This window comes from Schistocerca americana, chromosome 5 (genome assembly GCF_021461395.2).
Source record: "Schistocerca americana isolate TAMUIC-IGC-003095 chromosome 5, iqSchAmer2.1, whole genome shotgun sequence".
Taxonomy (NCBI): domain Eukaryota; kingdom Metazoa; phylum Arthropoda; class Insecta; order Orthoptera; family Acrididae; genus Schistocerca; species Schistocerca americana.
The window spans coordinates 124,923,980-124,941,996 of record NC_060123.1 but is presented as its reverse complement, the minus strand read 5'-3'; the positions used below and the strand labels follow the sequence as shown (position 1 = coordinate 124,941,996).

General features: G+C 48.7%; 25 non-coding genes across 25 annotated transcripts; all 25 read left to right on the top strand.

Annotated features, from left to right (window-relative positions):
• The first annotated feature begins 3,660 nt into the window (after nt 1-3,660).
• Nucleotides 3,661-3,732, top strand: Trnat-cgu. The gene has a single exon. It is a non-coding gene; the product is annotated as a tRNA-Thr (tRNA).
• A 333-nt stretch (nt 3,733-4,065) lies between these two features.
• Trnan-guu lies at nt 4,066-4,139 on the top strand. Its single transcript has one exon. It is a non-coding gene; the product is annotated as a tRNA-Asn (tRNA).
• Nucleotides 4,140-4,828: 689 nt separating this feature from the next.
• Trnat-cgu lies at nt 4,829-4,900 on the top strand. Its single transcript has one exon. It is a non-coding gene; the product is annotated as a tRNA-Thr (tRNA).
• Nucleotides 4,901-5,233: 333 nt separating this feature from the next.
• Trnan-guu lies at nt 5,234-5,307 on the top strand. The gene has a single exon. It is a non-coding gene; the product is annotated as a tRNA-Asn (tRNA).
• A 689-nt stretch (nt 5,308-5,996) lies between these two features.
• Trnat-cgu lies at nt 5,997-6,068 on the top strand. The gene has a single exon. It is a non-coding gene; the product is annotated as a tRNA-Thr (tRNA).
• A 333-nt stretch (nt 6,069-6,401) lies between these two features.
• Trnan-guu lies at nt 6,402-6,475 on the top strand. The gene has a single exon. It is a non-coding gene; the product is annotated as a tRNA-Asn (tRNA).
• A 689-nt stretch (nt 6,476-7,164) lies between these two features.
• Nucleotides 7,165-7,236, top strand: Trnat-cgu. Its single transcript has one exon. It is a non-coding gene; the product is annotated as a tRNA-Thr (tRNA).
• A 333-nt stretch (nt 7,237-7,569) lies between these two features.
• On the top strand, nt 7,570-7,643 carry Trnan-guu. Its single transcript has one exon. It is a non-coding gene; the product is annotated as a tRNA-Asn (tRNA).
• A 689-nt stretch (nt 7,644-8,332) lies between these two features.
• On the top strand, nt 8,333-8,404 carry Trnat-cgu. The gene has a single exon. It is a non-coding gene; the product is annotated as a tRNA-Thr (tRNA).
• Nucleotides 8,405-8,737: 333 nt separating this feature from the next.
• On the top strand, nt 8,738-8,811 carry Trnan-guu. The gene has a single exon. It is a non-coding gene; the product is annotated as a tRNA-Asn (tRNA).
• A 689-nt stretch (nt 8,812-9,500) lies between these two features.
• On the top strand, nt 9,501-9,572 carry Trnat-cgu. The gene has a single exon. It is a non-coding gene; the product is annotated as a tRNA-Thr (tRNA).
• A 333-nt stretch (nt 9,573-9,905) lies between these two features.
• Trnan-guu lies at nt 9,906-9,979 on the top strand. Its single transcript has one exon. It is a non-coding gene; the product is annotated as a tRNA-Asn (tRNA).
• Nucleotides 9,980-10,668: 689 nt separating this feature from the next.
• Trnat-cgu lies at nt 10,669-10,740 on the top strand. Its single transcript has one exon. It is a non-coding gene; the product is annotated as a tRNA-Thr (tRNA).
• Nucleotides 10,741-11,073: 333 nt separating this feature from the next.
• Trnan-guu lies at nt 11,074-11,147 on the top strand. The gene has a single exon. It is a non-coding gene; the product is annotated as a tRNA-Asn (tRNA).
• A 689-nt stretch (nt 11,148-11,836) lies between these two features.
• On the top strand, nt 11,837-11,908 carry Trnat-cgu. Its single transcript has one exon. It is a non-coding gene; the product is annotated as a tRNA-Thr (tRNA).
• A 333-nt stretch (nt 11,909-12,241) lies between these two features.
• Nucleotides 12,242-12,315, top strand: Trnan-guu. Its single transcript has one exon. It is a non-coding gene; the product is annotated as a tRNA-Asn (tRNA).
• Nucleotides 12,316-13,004: 689 nt separating this feature from the next.
• Trnat-cgu lies at nt 13,005-13,076 on the top strand. Its single transcript has one exon. It is a non-coding gene; the product is annotated as a tRNA-Thr (tRNA).
• A 333-nt stretch (nt 13,077-13,409) lies between these two features.
• Trnan-guu lies at nt 13,410-13,483 on the top strand. Its single transcript has one exon. It is a non-coding gene; the product is annotated as a tRNA-Asn (tRNA).
• Nucleotides 13,484-14,172: 689 nt separating this feature from the next.
• On the top strand, nt 14,173-14,244 carry Trnat-cgu. The gene has a single exon. It is a non-coding gene; the product is annotated as a tRNA-Thr (tRNA).
• A 333-nt stretch (nt 14,245-14,577) lies between these two features.
• On the top strand, nt 14,578-14,651 carry Trnan-guu. Its single transcript has one exon. It is a non-coding gene; the product is annotated as a tRNA-Asn (tRNA).
• Nucleotides 14,652-15,340: 689 nt separating this feature from the next.
• On the top strand, nt 15,341-15,412 carry Trnat-cgu. Its single transcript has one exon. It is a non-coding gene; the product is annotated as a tRNA-Thr (tRNA).
• Nucleotides 15,413-15,745: 333 nt separating this feature from the next.
• Trnan-guu lies at nt 15,746-15,819 on the top strand. Its single transcript has one exon. It is a non-coding gene; the product is annotated as a tRNA-Asn (tRNA).
• Nucleotides 15,820-16,508: 689 nt separating this feature from the next.
• On the top strand, nt 16,509-16,580 carry Trnat-cgu. The gene has a single exon. It is a non-coding gene; the product is annotated as a tRNA-Thr (tRNA).
• A 333-nt stretch (nt 16,581-16,913) lies between these two features.
• On the top strand, nt 16,914-16,987 carry Trnan-guu. The gene has a single exon. It is a non-coding gene; the product is annotated as a tRNA-Asn (tRNA).
• Nucleotides 16,988-17,676: 689 nt separating this feature from the next.
• Trnat-cgu lies at nt 17,677-17,748 on the top strand. Its single transcript has one exon. It is a non-coding gene; the product is annotated as a tRNA-Thr (tRNA).
• Nucleotides 17,749-18,017: the final 269 nt, after the last annotated feature.

Sequence of the window (18,017 nt, the reverse complement as noted above, 5' to 3'; positions counted from 1 at the left end):
TAATGAGTCTGCGTCCTTGTACCACGTCATACGGGAAGCTAAAAGGGGCAGACAAAAAATCATTACTCAACTGACAGATGACGAAGGTCGTGTTTATGATGAGCAAGGCGAGCTTAAGGCTTTTATCCGGAATCATTTCCGGCAACTTTACTCACTGCATGACACAGATGTAGTGGCGGGAGAGGAATTTTTGTCTAACATTACGGCATCGGTGGATCCGGACGACCACGCACAGCTCCTGGCAACCATAACTAACTTCGAAGTGAAGTCTATCATTACGTCTGCGGCGAAAGGAAAAGCTGCAGGCTTAGACGGTTTGCCGATTGAATTTTATCTTCGGTACTGGGATGTTTTCGGCGACGAACTGACTATCATGTATAATGAATTGTTAATGAATACTGCTCTTCCATCGCAGTTTACTGAGGGCATGATAGTCTTAGTCTCCAAACCGTCACCGGGGACTTCACTCAATAACTTACGACCAATCACCCTACTCAACGCAGATTTCAAAATCTTTACTCGGATTATCAATGCCAGACTCAAGCCAGTCCTTCGTAATGTTCTTGGTTCATATCACATGAACGTGGTTACTGGCCGATCAATGATAGACGCCCTGTGCGAATACCGAGATATTGCATATTTGACTTGGATTTGCAAGACCACGTTGGCAATAGTCTTTTTTGACTTCGATAAGGCATTTGATAGGACTAACCACGGATTTCTGTTCAGAACGCTGGAAAAACTGGGTTTCAACCAGTATTTCGTACAGATAATCAGGAACTGTATCAGCCATACGTCTTCCCGCGTGAAATTCAACGGCCAGTTAACAGCCCCTGTGCCCATTCAACAAGGTTTGCGACAAGGGTGCCCGCTTTCTACGACTCTTTTCGCCATTGCTATAGAGCCACTACTGAAGACGTTTTGCGTCACCTTACCGGGTCTTCAAACGCTGAATACAAAGACCGTCTGTCATGCCTATGCGGACGATATTAGCGTCCTTATCAACAACGACGAAGAGTTCGATACCGTGCGACGGCTTGTACACCGGTATGCCAGCGCCTGCGGTGCACGCCTTAACGAACGGAAATCCAAAGTCTTGCATTTAGGTCCGCAGGCTCGCTTTGCGAACACCGTTTGGTTAGAGGCAACCAACCAACTCAAGCACCTTGGCTTGATTCTCACTTCGAATCCACGGGAAATGGTGAGAGTGAATTGGGAACAGAAGCTCAACGTCCTTCGAGCTTTGATTCGAGAGCACAATATGCGGTCTTTAGACAGGATTCAGAGAGCACATTTCGTCAATTATTATGTTCTCAGCAAGATTTACCATGTTGCCGCTGTTCTCCCTATTCCTACCGATATTGCAAACAGAATTTTAGCTCTTGCAGGCTGGTACGTTTGGCGAGGTAATATTTTTAAAGTCGCTTTCAAGGCTACCGCTTTACCTCACTATAAAGGTGGTCTAGCCCTTAAAGATGTTGAATCACAGTGCTTAGCGATTTTTCTAGCTAGAACATCAAGGATCTTACGATGTAGTCAGACATGTCTTACGGCACGTCTATTCCAGCAGTTACGACCACCGGATATGACGCCACCGATAAATGTTGGACCTATCCATCCCGAGCTCGTTCATATTCGCCGATATTACGTGGAGTCCAGCTATGTGCATCAGCACCTGCAAGCATTCACTGCTGCGGCTGTTTACAGTGTATTTACGAATCGGCAACAGAATAACTCTATTGAAATGAAGTATCCTGGCAAGAACTGGCGACAAATTTGGATGAATATCAGCACTCCTCTTCTTCGTTCCCGAGTACGTTCCTTGTGGTATGATGTTGTGAACGAGGTGATGCCCACGGGAGAGAAATTGTGTAAGATCCAATTACGGCCTACACCGACTTGCGACGCATGTGGACATGTGGAAACGTTGCAACACATATTATACTGCAGAGATCAAACGCAAATCTGGAACTGGACGAGAATGAAACTGGCTCTTATTAATAGAACGTCGCCATCCGCAATACAACTGCAGGATATACTCCACCCGGACTGGCAATTATTTCCGAAATCTAAAAATAATAGCTATACCTGGTTAATTGGACAGTACCTCTATTATATGCTGACGACTAAAACGCCTACACTTTCTGATTTTCTCATGTATCTTATTGCCGAATATTACGCGATCAAACGATTACGAAAATATAAAGAAAAATTTCAGAAATTTCTCACCGTTGCTTTGAATGATGGAAAACTTTAAGTGTGCGAACTATTGAGTACGATTATTGCTTTTTATTTATTTCTTCTATTATCAGGGTATCTCTTTGTCAGTTCTCAGGACTTTTATTGTTTCATGGTTGGTGCAATGTGTGCACCTAAGGCCCAAGAGAAGCAGCATGCAACAGGATGCTAAACTTGTGGAGCCAATATTTATTTCTGTTTCTTTACGTTCCCCAGAAGACACGTATAGTTTAATTTGATGAAGTTTAACTCAGACGAGGCAGTATTTCTTTCTAGATACCCGTTTTTCCTCAACACGGACCTTTATTTTCTCCTTATTATCTATGATGCTGAAAGAGAAACATATGCTCTTGTTGATTTTGTCTCCACCAACTCAAGGAACACACCAGTTACTTTAGTGAATAACTGCAAGAAAACAGCACGGCGGCCATCTCGGCGAACATACTCTCAACGCTAAGAGACGACGCCATTGAATCAAGCCTTCAAGCAACTCAAACATCGATGAATGCAGAACGACACGGAAACATTCATGCCATTACTAAGTGAAGACGAGCTTGAGAGGTAGTGATCCTGAGATATACCACCGCAAAATATATATATCTATATATATATATATATATATATAAACAAAAACAAACAAAACAAAAAAAAAAAAAAAAAAAAAAGTGGCGCACTCGGCTAGCGCGTTCGGCTGTTAACCGAAAGGTTGGTGGTTCGAGCCCACCCGGGTGCGAAATCGTTTTAACCGGCACCGAGGTGAGGACATACGTCAACTTTGTTAGAGATACACAGCTAGTGTGACAATTTGGCTGCGTTTGAGTGATGCCACAGAGCCTTATACACATTCAGCCAAGTGACACTGTAGGTAAAAACATGGCCCTACACAGACGTTCTGCTGTTTTCCTTTTTATTCGTCATGTGTGACACTGCAGTAGAGGGACGCCCGCTACAAAAGACGTATTCTTTACATTCAATTTCAGCATATACGTCGCGAGTGCCATATGACAGGGCCTGTCTCTCGATGTCGATTTGTATTTGGTGTGTCTTAAGTGTCGGTCTGCAGTAGGCCGCTGTTGGCCGAGCGACGTGCAGTCGCCTTACATGAAGCCCCATGGGCAACGCCAGTGCCACTGTGGACAACAGCGCACTGTAGCCAGAGAGAGGAGCCGAAAGGCGCATTTCGCAGTCGAGCCACGCTATCCCACAAGCTGTGCACTAGGTCAGGATTGTGCAGACCGCAAACTTTTGGTGGGCCGACGCTCGTCGTCGATCGTAAGGGCGAAACATTCAAGAGATTTGGAAAACGGCAATGTGGACACCCCCAGCAGCAGCTGTGTGCCAAATCCGATATCTGGTCGAGGGCTGCAAGATTCAGTATGATGAAGTAACAATTTGGGGATAGCTCACAAACGCTAAGCTGCCGCCTTCTTAGCTCAGTGGTAGAGCACTGGTCTCGTAAACCAGGGGTCGTGAGTTCGAACCTCACAGAAGGCATTCATTTTTTAAACCTTCCTGCAAGGAGCGGAGCTATCTCGAGCAGCATCTAACACATGGCAGTACACTGAATGAAAGGGATGTTCTACAACCTATGACAAGTATTCTACTGGTCTCAGAGGTTTTCTGAATGCATAGGCTGAACATTGGTTTGTATGCATTTTGTAGTATAATGTCATGCTTGGCGATGTCATTCGTTTACGAGCCTCGCTACAGTGTGCATGCACGTTATCCATGTGAAGAGGCGTAAGCAAATGCTACCATTCTGCGAGATTCCTGCAGAAGGTATACGAATTGCGTTGATATACAGAGCACAAGGGAGCCAAAGTCAAGGCCTCCGTGGCGCACTCGGCTAGCGCGTTCGGCTGTTAACCGAAAGGTTGGTGGTTCGAGCCCACCCGGGTGCGAAATCGTTTTAACCGGCACCGAGGTGAGGACATACGTCAACTTTGTTAGAGATACACAGCTAGTGTGACAATTTGGCTGCGTTTGAGTGATGCCACAGAGCCTTATACATATTCAGCCAAGTGACACTGTAGGTAAAAACATGGCCCTACACAGACGTTCTGCTGTTTTCCTTTTTATTCGTCATGTGTGACACTGCAGTAGAGGGACGCCCGCTACAAAAGACGTATTCTTTACATTCAATTTCAGCATATACGTCGCGAGTGCCATATGACAGGGCCTGTCTCTCGATGTCGATTTGTATTTGGTGTGTCTTAAGTGTCGGTCTGCAGTAGGCCGCTGTTGGCCGAGCGACGTGCAGTCGCCTTACATGAAGCCCCATGGGCAACGCCAGTGCCACTGTGGACAACAGCGCACTGTAGCCAGAGAGAGGAGCCGAAAGGCGCATTTCGCAGTCGAGCCACGCTATCCCACAAGCTGTGCACTAGGTCAGGATTGTGCAGACCGCAAACTTTTGGTGGGCCGACGCTCGTCGTCGATCGTAAGGGCGAAACATTCAAGAGATTTGGAAAACGGCAATGTGGACACCCCCAGCAGCAGCTGTGTGCCAAATCCGATATCTGGTCGAGGGCTGCAAGATTCAGTATGATGAAGTAACAATTTGGGGATAGCTCACAAACGCTAAGCTGCCGCCTTCTTAGCTCAGTGGTAGAGCACTGGTCTCGTAAACCAGGGGTCGTGAGTTCGAACCTCACAGAAGGCATTCATTTTTTAAACCTTCCTGCAAGGAGCGGAGCTATCTCGAGCAGCATCTAACACATGGCAGTACACTGAATGAAAGGGATGTTCTACAACCTATGACAAGTATTCTACTGGTCTCAGAGGTTTTCTGAATGCATAGGCAGAACATTGGTTTGTATGCATTTTGTAGTATAATGTCATGCTTGGCGATGTCATTCGTTTACGAGCCTCGCTACAGTGTGCATGCACGTTATCCATGTGAAGAGGCGTAAGCAAATGCTACCATTCTGCGAGATTCCTGCAGAAGGTATACGAATTGCGTTGATATACAGAGCACAAGGGAGCCAAAGTCAAGGCCTCCGTGGCGCACTCGGCTAGCGCGTTCGGCTGTTAACCGAAAGGTTGGTGGTTCGAGCCCACCCGGGTGCGAAATCGTTTTAACCGGCACCGAGGTGAGGACATACGTCAACTTTGTTAGAGATACACAGCTAGTGTGACAATTTGGCTGCGTTTGAGTGATGCCACAGAGCCTTATACACATTCAGCCAAGTGACACTGTAGGTAAAAACATGGCCCTACACAGACGTTCTGCTGTTTTCCTTTTTATTCGTCATGTGTGACACTGCAGTAGAGGGACGCCCGCTACAAAAGACGTATTCTTTACATTCAATTTCAGCATATACGTCGCGAGTGCCATATGACAGGGCCTGTCTCTCGATGTCGATTTGTATTTGGTGTGTCTTAAGTGTCGGTCTGCAGTAGGCCGCTGTTGGCCGAGCGACGTGCAGTCGCCTTACATGAAGCCCCATGGGCAACGCCAGTGCCACTGTGGACAACAGCGCACTGTAGCCAGAGAGAGGAGCCGAAAGGCGCATTTCGCAGTCGAGCCACGCTATCCCACAAGCTGTGCACTAGGTCAGGATTGTGCAGACCGCAAACTTTTGGTGGGCCGACGCTCGTCGTCGATCGTAAGGGCGAAACATTCAAGAGATTTGGAAAACGGCAATGTGGACACCCCCAGCAGCAGCTGTGTGCCAAATCCGATATCTGGTCGAGGGCTGCAAGATTCAGTATGATGAAGTAACAATTTGGGGATAGCTCACAAACGCTAAGCTGCCGCCTTCTTAGCTCAGTGGTAGAGCACTGGTCTCGTAAACCAGGGGTCGTGAGTTCGAACCTCACAGAAGGCATTCATTTTTTAAACCTTCCTGCAAGGAGCGGAGCTATCTCGAGCAGCATCTAACACATGGCAGTACACTGAATGAAAGGGATGTTCTACAACCTATGACAAGTATTCTACTGGTCTCAAAGGTTTTCTGAATGCATAGGCAGAACATTGGTTTGTATGCATTTTGTAGTATAATGTCATGCTTGGCGATGTCATTCGTTTACGAGCCTCGCTACAGTGTGCATGCACGTTATCCATGTGAAGAGGCGTAAGCAAATGCTACCATTCTGCGAGATTCCTGCAGAAGGTATACGAATTGCGTTGATATACAGAGCACAAGGGAGCCAAAGTCAAGGCCTCCGTGGCGCACTCGGCTAGCGCGTTCGGCTGTTAACCGAAAGGTTGGTGGTTCGAGCCCACCCGGGTGCGAAATCGTTTTAACCGGCACCGAGGTGAGGACATACGTCAACTTTGTTAGAGATACACAGCTAGTGTGACAATTTGGCTGCGTTTGAGTGATGCCACAGAGCCTTATACACATTCAGCCAAGTGACACTGTAGGTAAAAACATGGCCCTACACAGACGTTCTGCTGTTTTCCTTTTTATTCGTCATGTGTGACACTGCAGTAGAGGGACGCCCGCTACAAAAGACGTATTCTTTACATTCAATTTCAGCATATACGTCGCGAGTGCCATATGACAGGGCCTGTCTCTCGATGTCGATTTGTATTTGGTGTGTCTTAAGTGTCGGTCTGCAGTAGGCCGCTGTTGGCCGAGCGACGTGCAGTCGCCTTACATGAAGCCCCATGGGCAACGCCAGTGCCACTGTGGACAACAGCGCACTGTAGCCAGAGAGAGGAGCCGAAAGGCGCATTTCGCAGTCGAGCCACGCTATCCCACAAGCTGTGCACTAGGTCAGGATTGTGCAGACCGCAAACTTTTGGTGGGCCGACGCTCGTCGTCGATCGTAAGGGCGAAACATTCAAGAGATTTGGAAAACGGCAATGTGGACACCCCCAGCAGCAGCTGTGTGCCAAATCCGATATCTGGTCGAGGGCTGCAAGATTCAGTATGATGAAGTAACAATTTGGGGATAGCTCACAAACGCTAAGCTGCCGCCTTCTTAGCTCAGTGGTAGAGCACTGGTCTCGTAAACCAGGGGTCGTGAGTTCGAACCTCACAGAAGGCATTCATTTTTTAAACCTTCCTGCAAGGAGCGGAGCTATCTCGAGCAGCATCTAACACATGGCAGTACACTGAATGAAAGGGATGTTCTACAACCTATGACAAGTATTCTACTGGTCTCAGAGGTTTTCTGAATGCATAGGCTGAACATTGGTTTGTATGCATTTTGTAGTATAATGTCATGCTTGGCGATGTCATTCGTTTACGAGCCTCGCTACAGTGTGCATGCACGTTATCCATGTGAAGAGGCGTAAGCAAATGCTACCATTCTGCGAGATTCCTGCAGAAGGTATACGAATTGCGTTGATATACAGAGCACAAGGGAGCCAAAGTCAAGGCCTCCGTGGCGCACTCGGCTAGCGCGTTCGGCTGTTAACCGAAAGGTTGGTGGTTCGAGCCCACCCGGGTGCGAAATCGTTTTAACCGGCACCGAGGTGAGGACATACGTCAACTTTGTTAGAGATACACAGCTAGTGTGACAATTTGGCTGCGTTTGAGTGATGCCACAGAGCCTTATACATATTCAGCCAAGTGACACTGTAGGTAAAAACATGGCCCTACACAGACGTTCTGCTGTTTTCCTTTTTATTCGTCATGTGTGACACTGCAGTAGAGGGACGCCCGCTACAAAAGACGTATTCTTTACATTCAATTTCAGCATATACGTCGCGAGTGCCATATGACAGGGCCTGTCTCTCGATGTCGATTTGTATTTGGTGTGTCTTAAGTGTCGGTCTGCAGTAGGCCGCTGTTGGCCGAGCGACGTGCAGTCGCCTTACATGAAGCCCCATGGGCAACGCCAGTGCCACTGTGGACAACAGCGCACTGTAGCCAGAGAGAGGAGCCGAAAGGCGCATTTCGCAGTCGAGCCACGCTATCCCACAAGCTGTGCACTAGGTCAGGATTGTGCAGACCGCAAACTTTTGGTGGGCCGACGCTCGTCGTCGATCGTAAGGGCGAAACATTCAAGAGATTTGGAAAACGGCAATGTGGACACCCCCAGCAGCAGCTGTGTGCCAAATCCGATATCTGGTCGAGGGCTGCAAGATTCAGTATGATGAAGTAACAATTTGGGGATAGCTCACAAACGCTAAGCTGCCGCCTTCTTAGCTCAGTGGTAGAGCACTGGTCTCGTAAACCAGGGGTCGTGAGTTCGAACCTCACAGAAGGCATTCATTTTTTAAACCTTCCTGCAAGGAGCGGAGCTATCTCGAGCAGCATCTAACACATGGCAGTACACTGAATGAAAGGGATGTTCTACAACCTATGACAAGTATTCTACTGGTCTCAGAGGTTTTCTGAATGCATAGGCAGAACATTGGTTTGTATGCATTTTGTAGTATAATGTCATGCTTGGCGATGTCATTCGTTTACGAGCCTCGCTACAGTGTGCATGCACGTTATCCATGTGAAGAGGCGTAAGCAAATGCTACCATTCTGCGAGATTCCTGCAGAAGGTATACGAATTGCGTTGATATACAGAGCACAAGGGAGCCAAAGTCAAGGCCTCCGTGGCGCACTCGGCTAGCGCGTTCGGCTGTTAACCGAAAGGTTGGTGGTTCGAGCCCACCCGGGTGCGAAATCGTTTTAACCGGCACCGAGGTGAGGACATACGTCAACTTTGTTAGAGATACACAGCTAGTGTGACAATTTGGCTGCGTTTGAGTGATGCCACAGAGCCTTATACACATTCAGCCAAGTGACACTGTAGGTAAAAACATGGCCCTACACAGACGTTCTGCTGTTTTCCTTTTTATTCGTCATGTGTGACACTGCAGTAGAGGGACGCCCGCTACAAAAGACGTATTCTTTACATTCAATTTCAGCATATACGTCGCGAGTGCCATATGACAGGGCCTGTCTCTCGATGTCGATTTGTATTTGGTGTGTCTTAAGTGTCGGTCTGCAGTAGGCCGCTGTTGGCCGAGCGACGTGCAGTCGCCTTACATGAAGCCCCATGGGCAACGCCAGTGCCACTGTGGACAACAGCGCACTGTAGCCAGAGAGAGGAGCCGAAAGGCGCATTTCGCAGTCGAGCCACGCTATCCCACAAGCTGTGCACTAGGTCAGGATTGTGCAGACCGCAAACTTTTGGTGGGCCGACGCTCGTCGTCGATCGTAAGGGCGAAACATTCAAGAGATTTGGAAAACGGCAATGTGGACACCCCCAGCAGCAGCTGTGTGCCAAATCCGATATCTGGTCGAGGGCTGCAAGATTCAGTATGATGAAGTAACAATTTGGGGATAGCTCACAAACGCTAAGCTGCCGCCTTCTTAGCTCAGTGGTAGAGCACTGGTCTCGTAAACCAGGGGTCGTGAGTTCGAACCTCACAGAAGGCATTCATTTTTTAAACCTTCCTGCAAGGAGCGGAGCTATCTCGAGCAGCATCTAACACATGGCAGTACACTGAATGAAAGGGATGTTCTACAACCTATGACAAGTATTCTACTGGTCTCAGAGGTTTTCTGAATGCATAGGCTGAACATTGGTTTGTATGCATTTTGTAGTATAATGTCATGCTTGGCGATGTCATTCGTTTACGAGCCTCGCTACAGTGTGCATGCACGTTATCCATGTGAAGAGGCGTAAGCAAATGCTACCATTCTGCGAGATTCCTGCAGAAGGTATACGAATTGCGTTGATATACAGAGCACAAGGGAGCCAAAGTCAAGGCCTCCGTGGCGCACTCGGCTAGCGCGTTCGGCTGTTAACCGAAAGGTTGGTGGTTCGAGCCCACCCGGGTGCGAAATCGTTTTAACCGGCACCGAGGTGAGGACATACGTCAACTTTGTTAGAGATACACAGCTAGTGTGACAATTTGGCTGCGTTTGAGTGATGCCACAGAGCCTTATACATATTCAGCCAAGTGACACTGTAGGTAAAAACATGGCCCTACACAGACGTTCTGCTGTTTTCCTTTTTATTCGTCATGTGTGACACTGCAGTAGAGGGACGCCCGCTACAAAAGACGTATTCTTTACATTCAATTTCAGCATATACGTCGCGAGTGCCATATGACAGGGCCTGTCTCTCGATGTCGATTTGTATTTGGTGTGTCTTAAGTGTCGGTCTGCAGTAGGCCGCTGTTGGCCGAGCGACGTGCAGTCGCCTTACATGAAGCCCCATGGGCAACGCCAGTGCCACTGTGGACAACAGCGCACTGTAGCCAGAGAGAGGAGCCGAAAGGCGCATTTCGCAGTCGAGCCACGCTATCCCACAAGCTGTGCACTAGGTCAGGATTGTGCAGACCGCAAACTTTTGGTGGGCCGACGCTCGTCGTCGATCGTAAGGGCGAAACATTCAAGAGATTTGGAAAACGGCAATGTGGACACCCCCAGCAGCAGCTGTGTGCCAAATCCGATATCTGGTCGAGGGCTGCAAGATTCAGTATGATGAAGTAACAATTTGGGGATAGCTCACAAACGCTAAGCTGCCGCCTTCTTAGCTCAGTGGTAGAGCACTGGTCTCGTAAACCAGGGGTCGTGAGTTCGAACCTCACAGAAGGCATTCATTTTTTAAACCTTCCTGCAAGGAGCGGAGCTATCTCGAGCAGCATCTAACACATGGCAGTACACTGAATGAAAGGGATGTTCTACAACCTATGACAAGTATTCTACTGGTCTCAGAGGTTTTCTGAATGCATAGGCAGAACATTGGTTTGTATGCATTTTGTAGTATAATGTCATGCTTGGCGATGTCATTCGTTTACGAGCCTCGCTACAGTGTGCATGCACGTTATCCATGTGAAGAGGCGTAAGCAAATGCTACCATTCTGCGAGATTCCTGCAGAAGGTATACGAATTGCGTTGATATACAGAGCACAAGGGAGCCAAAGTCAAGGCCTCCGTGGCGCACTCGGCTAGCGCGTTCGGCTGTTAACCGAAAGGTTGGTGGTTCGAGCCCACCCGGGTGCGAAATCGTTTTAACCGGCACCGAGGTGAGGACATACGTCAACTTTGTTAGAGATACACAGCTAGTGTGACAATTTGGCTGCGTTTGAGTGATGCCACAGAGCCTTATACACATTCAGCCAAGTGACACTGTAGGTAAAAACATGGCCCTACACAGACGTTCTGCTGTTTTCCTTTTTATTCGTCATGTGTGACACTGCAGTAGAGGGACGCCCGCTACAAAAGACGTATTCTTTACATTCAATTTCAGCATATACGTCGCGAGTGCCATATGACAGGGCCTGTCTCTCGATGTCGATTTGTATTTGGTGTGTCTTAAGTGTCGGTCTGCAGTAGGCCGCTGTTGGCCGAGCGACGTGCAGTCGCCTTACATGAAGCCCCATGGGCAACGCCAGTGCCACTGTGGACAACAGCGCACTGTAGCCAGAGAGAGGAGCCGAAAGGCGCATTTCGCAGTCGAGCCACGCTATCCCACAAGCTGTGCACTAGGTCAGGATTGTGCAGACCGCAAACTTTTGGTGGGCCGACGCTCGTCGTCGATCGTAAGGGCGAAACATTCAAGAGATTTGGAAAACGGCAATGTGGACACCCCCAGCAGCAGCTGTGTGCCAAATCCGATATCTGGTCGAGGGCTGCAAGATTCAGTACGATGAAGTAACAATTTGGGGATAGCTCACAAACGCTAAGCTGCCGCCTTCTTAGCTCAGTGGTAGAGCACTGGTCTCGTAAACCAGGGGTCGTGAGTTCGAACCTCACAGAAGGCATTCATTTTTTAAACCTTCCTGCAAGGAGCGGAGCTATCTCGAGCAGCATCTAACACATGGCAGTACACTGAATGAAAGGGATGTTCTACAACCTATGACAAGTATTCTACTGGTCTCAGAGGTTTTCTGAATGCATAGGCAGAACATTGGTTTGTATGCATTTTGTAGTATAATGTCATGCTTGGCGATGTCATTCGTTTACGAGCCTCGCTACAGTGTGCATGCACGTTATCCATGTGAAGAGGCGTAAGCAAATGCTACCATTCTGCGAGATTCCTGCAGAAGGTATACGAATTGCGTTGATATACAGAGCACAAGGGAGCCAAAGTCAAGGCCTCCGTGGCGCACTCGGCTAGCGCGTTCGGCTGTTAACCGAAAGGTTGGTGGTTCGAGCCCACCCGGGTGCGAAATCGTTTTAACCGGCACCGAGGTGAGGACATACGTCAACTTTGTTAGAGATACACAGCTAGTGTGACAATTTGGCTGCGTTTGAGTGATGCCACAGAGCCTTATACACATTCAGCCAAGTGACACTGTAGGTAAAAACATGGCCCTACACAGACGTTCTGCTGTTTTCCTTTTTATTCGTCATGTGTGACACTGCAGTAGAGGGACGCCCGCTACAAAAGACGTATTCTTTACATTCAATTTCAGCATATACGTCGCGAGTGCCATATGACAGGGCCTGTCTCTCGATGTCGATTTGTATTTGGTGTGTCTTAAGTGTCGGTCTGCAGTAGGCCGCTGTTGGCCGAGCGACGTGCAGTCGCCTTACATGAAGCCCCATGGGCAACGCCAGTGCCACTGTGGACAACAGCGCACTGTAGCCAGAGAGAGGAGCCGAAAGGCGCATTTCGCAGTCGAGCCACGCTATCCCACAAGCTGTGCACTAGGTCAGGATTGTGCAGACCGCAAACTTTTGGTGGGCCGACGCTCGTCGTCGATCGTAAGGGCGAAACATTCAAGAGATTTGGAAAACGGCAATGTGGACACCCCCAGCAGCAGCTGTGTGCCAAATCCGATATCTGGTCGAGGGTTGCAACATTCAGTATGATGAAGTAACAATTTGGGGATAGCTCACAAACGCTAAGCTGCCGCCTTCTTAGCTCAGTGGTAGAGTACTGGTCTCGTAAACCAGGGGTCGTGAGTTCGAACCTCACAGAAGGCATTCATCTTTTAAACCTTCCTGCAAGGAGCGGAGCTATCTCGAGCAGCATCTAACACATGGCAGTACACTGAATGAAAGGGATGTTCTACAACCTATGACAAGTATTCTACTGGTCTCAAAGGTTTTCTGAATGCATAGGCAGAACATTGGTTTGTATGCATTTTGTAGTATAATGTCATGCTTGGCGATGTCATTCGTTTACGAGCCTCGCTACAGTGTGCATGCACGTTATCCATGTGAAGAGGCGTAAGCAAATGCTACCATTCTGCGAGATTCCTGCAGAAGGTATACGAATTGCGTTGATATACAGAGCACAAGGGAGCCAAAGTCAAGGCCTCCGTGGCGCACTCGGCTAGCGCGTTCGGCTGTTAACCGAAAGGTTGGTGGTTCGAGCCCACCCGGGTGCGAAATCGTTTTAACCGGCACCGAGGTGAGGACATACGTCAACTTTGTTAGAGATACACAGCTAGTGTGACAATTTGGCTGCGTTTGAGTGATGCCACAGAGCCTTATACACATTCAGCCAAGTGACACTGTAGGTAAAAACATGGCCCTACACAGACGTTCTGCTGTTTTCCTTTTTATTCGTCATGTGTGACACTGCAGTAGAGGGACGCCCGCTACAAAAGACGTATTCTTTACATTCAATTTCAGCATATACGTCGCGAGTGCCATATGACAGGGCCTGTCTCTCGATGTCGATTTGTATTTGGTGTGTCTTAAGTGTCGGTCTGCAGTAGGCCGCTGTTGGCCGAGCGACGTGCAGTCGCCTTACATGAAGCCCCATGGGCAACGCCAGTGCCACTGTGGACAACAGCGCACTGTAGCCAGAGAGAGGAGCCGAAAGGCGCATTTCGCAGTCGAGCCACGCTATCCCACAAGCTGTGCACTAGGTCAGGATTGTGCAGACCGCAAACTTTTGGTGGGCCGACGCTCGTCGTCGATCGTAAGGGCGAAACATTCAAGAGATTTGGAAAACGGCAATGTGGACACCCCCAGCAGCAGCTGTGTGCCAAATCCGATATCTGGTCGAGGGTTGCAACATTCAGTATGATGAAGTAACAATTTGGGGATAGCTCACAAACGCTAAGCTGCCGCCTTCTTAGCTCAGTGGTAGAGTACTGGTCTCGTAAACCAGGGGTCGTGAGTTCGAACCTCACAGAAGGCATTCATCTTTTAAACCTTCCTGCAAGGAGCGGAGCTATCTCGAGCAGCATCTAACACATGGCAGTACACTGAATGAAAGGGATGTTCTACAACCTATGACAAGTATTCTACTGGTCTCAAAGGTTTTCTGAATGCATAGGCAGAACATTGGTTTGTATGCATTTTGTAGTATAATGTCATGCTTGGCGATGTCATTCGTTTACGAGCCTCGCTACAGTGTGCATGCACGTTATCCATGTGAAGAGGCGTAAGCAAATGCTACCATTCTGCGAGATTCCTGCAGAAGGTATACGAATTGCGTTGATATACAGAGCACAAGGGAGCCAAAGTCAAGGCCTCCGTGGCGCACTCGGCTAGCGCGTTCGGCTGTTAACCGAAAGGTTGGTGGTTCGAGCCCACCCGGGTGCGAAATCGTTTTAACCGGCACCGAGGTGAGGACATACGTCAACTTTGTTAGAGATACACAGCTAGTGTGACAATTTGGCTGCGTTTGAGTGATGCCACAGAGCCTTATACACATTCAGCCAAGTGACACTGTAGGTAAAAACATGGCCCTACACAGACGTTCTGCTGTTTTCCTTTTTATTCGTCATGTGTGACACTGCAGTAGAGGGACGCCCGCTACAAAAGACGTATTCTTTACATTCAATTTCAGCATATACGTCGCGAGTGCCATATGACAGGGCCTGTCTCTCGATGTCGATTTGTATTTGGTGTGTCTTAAGTGTCGGTCTGCAGTAGGCCGCTGTTGGCCGAGCGACGTGCAGTCGCCTTACATGAAGCCCCATGGGCAACGCCAGTGCCACTGTGGACAACAGCGCACTGTAGCCAGAGAGAGGAGCCGAAAGGCGCATTTCGCAGTCGAGCCACGCTATCCCACAAGCTGTGCACTAGGTCAGGATTGTGCAGACCGCAAACTTTTGGTGGGCCGACGCTCGTCGTCGATCGTAAGGGCGAAACATTCAAGAGATTTGGAAAACGGCAATGTGGACACCCCCAGCAGCAGCTGTGTGCCAAATCCGATATCTGGTCGAGGGTTGCAACATTCAGTATGATGAAGTAACAATTTGGGGATAGCTCACAAACGCTAAGCTGCCGCCTTCTTAGCTCAGTGGTAGAGTACTGGTCTCGTAAACCAGGGGTCGTGAGTTCGAACCTCACAGAAGGCATTCATCTTTTAAACCTTCCTGCAAGGAGCGGAGCTATCTCGAGCAGCATCTAACACATGGCAGTACACTGAATGAAAGGGATGTTCTACAACCTATGACAAGTATTCTACTGGTCTCAAAGGTTTTCTGAATGCATAGGCAGAACATTGGTTTGTATGCATTTTGTAGTATAATGTCATGCTTGGCGATGTCATTCGTTTACGAGCCTCGCTACAGTGTGCATGCACGTTATCCATGTGAAGAGGCGTAAGCAAATGCTACCATTCTGCGAGATTCCTGCAGAAGGTATACGAATTGCGTTGATATACAGAGCACAAGGGAGCCAAAGTCAAGGCCTCCGTGGCGCACTCGGCTAGCGCGTTCGGCTGTTAACCGAAAGGTTGGTGGTTCGAGCCCACCCGGGTGCGAAATCGTTTTAACCGGCACCGAGGTGAGGACATACGTCAACTTTGTTAGAGATACACAGCTAGTGTGACAATTTGGCTGCGTTTGAGTGATGCCACAGAGCCTTATACACATTCAGCCAAGTGACACTGTAGGTAAAAACATGGCCCTACACAGACGTTCTGCTGTTTTCCTTTTTATTCGTCATGTGTGACACTGCAGTAGAGGGACGCCCGCTACAAAAGACGTATTCTTTACATTCAATTTCAGCATATACGTCGCGAGTGCCATATGACAGGGCCTGTCTCTCGATGTCGATTTGTATTTGGTGTGTCTTAAGTGTCGGTCTGCAGTAGGCCGCTGTTGGCCGAGCGACGTGCAGTCGCCTTACATGAAGCCCCATGGGCAACGCCAGTGCCACTGTGGACAACAGCGCACTGTAGCCAGAGAGAGGAGCCGAAAGGCGCATTTCGCAGTCGAGCCACGCTATCCCACAAGCTGTGCACTAGGTCAGGATTGTGCAGACCGCAAACTTTTGGTGGGCCGACGCTCGTCGTCGATCGTAAGGGCGAAACATTCAAGAGATTTGGAAAACGGCAATGTGGACACCCCCAGCAGCAGCTGTGTGCCAAATCCGATATCTGGTCGAGGGCTGCAAGATTCAGTACGATGAAGTAACAATTTGGGGATAGCTCACAAACGCTAAGCTGCCGCCTTCTTAGCTCAGTGGTAGAGCACTGGTCTCGTAAACCAGGGGTCGTGAGTTCGAACCTCACAGAAGGCATTCATTTTTTAAACCTTCCTGCAAGGAGCGGAGCTATCTCGAGCAGCATCTAACACATGGCAGTACACTGAATGAAAGGGATGTTCTACAACCTATGACAAGTATTCTACTGGTCTCAGAGGTTTTCTGAATGCATAGGCAGAACATTGGTTTGTATGCATTTTGTAGTATAATGTCATGCTTGGCGATGTCATTCGTTTACGAGCCTCGCTACAGTGTGCATGCACGTTATCCATGTGAAGAGGCGTAAGCAAATGCTACCATTCTGCGAGATTCCTGCAGAAGGTATACGAATTGCGTTGATATACAGAGCACAAGGGAGCCAAAGTCAAGGCCTCCGTGGCGCACTCGGCTAGCGCGTTCGGCTGTTAACCGAAAGGTTGGTGGTTCGAGCCCACCCGGGTGCGAAATCGTTTTAACCGGCACCGAGGTGAGGACATACGTCAACTTTGTTAGAGATACACAGCTAGTGTGACAATTTGGCTGCGTTTGAGTGATGCCACAGAGCCTTATACACATTCAGCCAAGTGACACTGTAGGTAAAAACATGGCCCTACACAGACGTTCTGCTGTTTTCCTTTTTATTCGTCATGTGTGACACTGCAGTAGAGGGACGCCCGCTACAAAAGACGTATTCTTTACATTCAATTTCAGCATATACGTCGCGAGTGCCATATGACAGGGCCTGTCTCTCGATGTCGATTTGTATTTGGTGTGTCTTAAGTGTCGGTCTGCAGTAGGCCGCTGTTGGCCGAGCGACGTGCAGTCGCCTTACATGAAGCCCCATGGGCAACGCCAGTGCCACTGTGGACAACAGCGCACTGTAGCCAGAGAGAGGAGCCGAAAGGCGCATTTCGCAGTCGAGCCACGCTATCCCACAAGCTGTGCACTAGGTCAGGATTGTGCAGACCGCAAACTTTTGGTGGGCCGACGCTCGTCGTCGATCGTAAGGGCGAAACATTCAAGAGATTTGGAAAACGGCAATGTGGACACCCCCAGCAGCAGCTGTGTGCCAAATCCGATATCTGGTCGAGGGCTGCAAGATTCAGTATGATGAAGTAACAATTTGGGGATAGCTCACAAACGCTAAGCTGCCGCCTTCTTAGCTCAGTGGTAGAGCACTGGTCTCGTAAACCAGGGGTCGTGAGTTCGAACCTCACAGAAGGCATTCATTTTTTAAACCTTCCTGCAAGGAGCGGAGCTATCTCGAGCAGCATCTAACACATGGCAGTACACTGAATGAAAGGGATGTTCTACAACCTATGACAAGTATTCTACTGGTCTCAGAGGTTTTCTGAATGCATAGGCAGAACATTGGTTTGTATGCATTTTGTAGTATAATGTCATGCTTGGCGATGTCATTCGTTTACGAGCCTCGCTACAGTGTGCATGCACGTTATCCATGTGAAGAGGCGTAAGCAAATGCTACCATTCTGC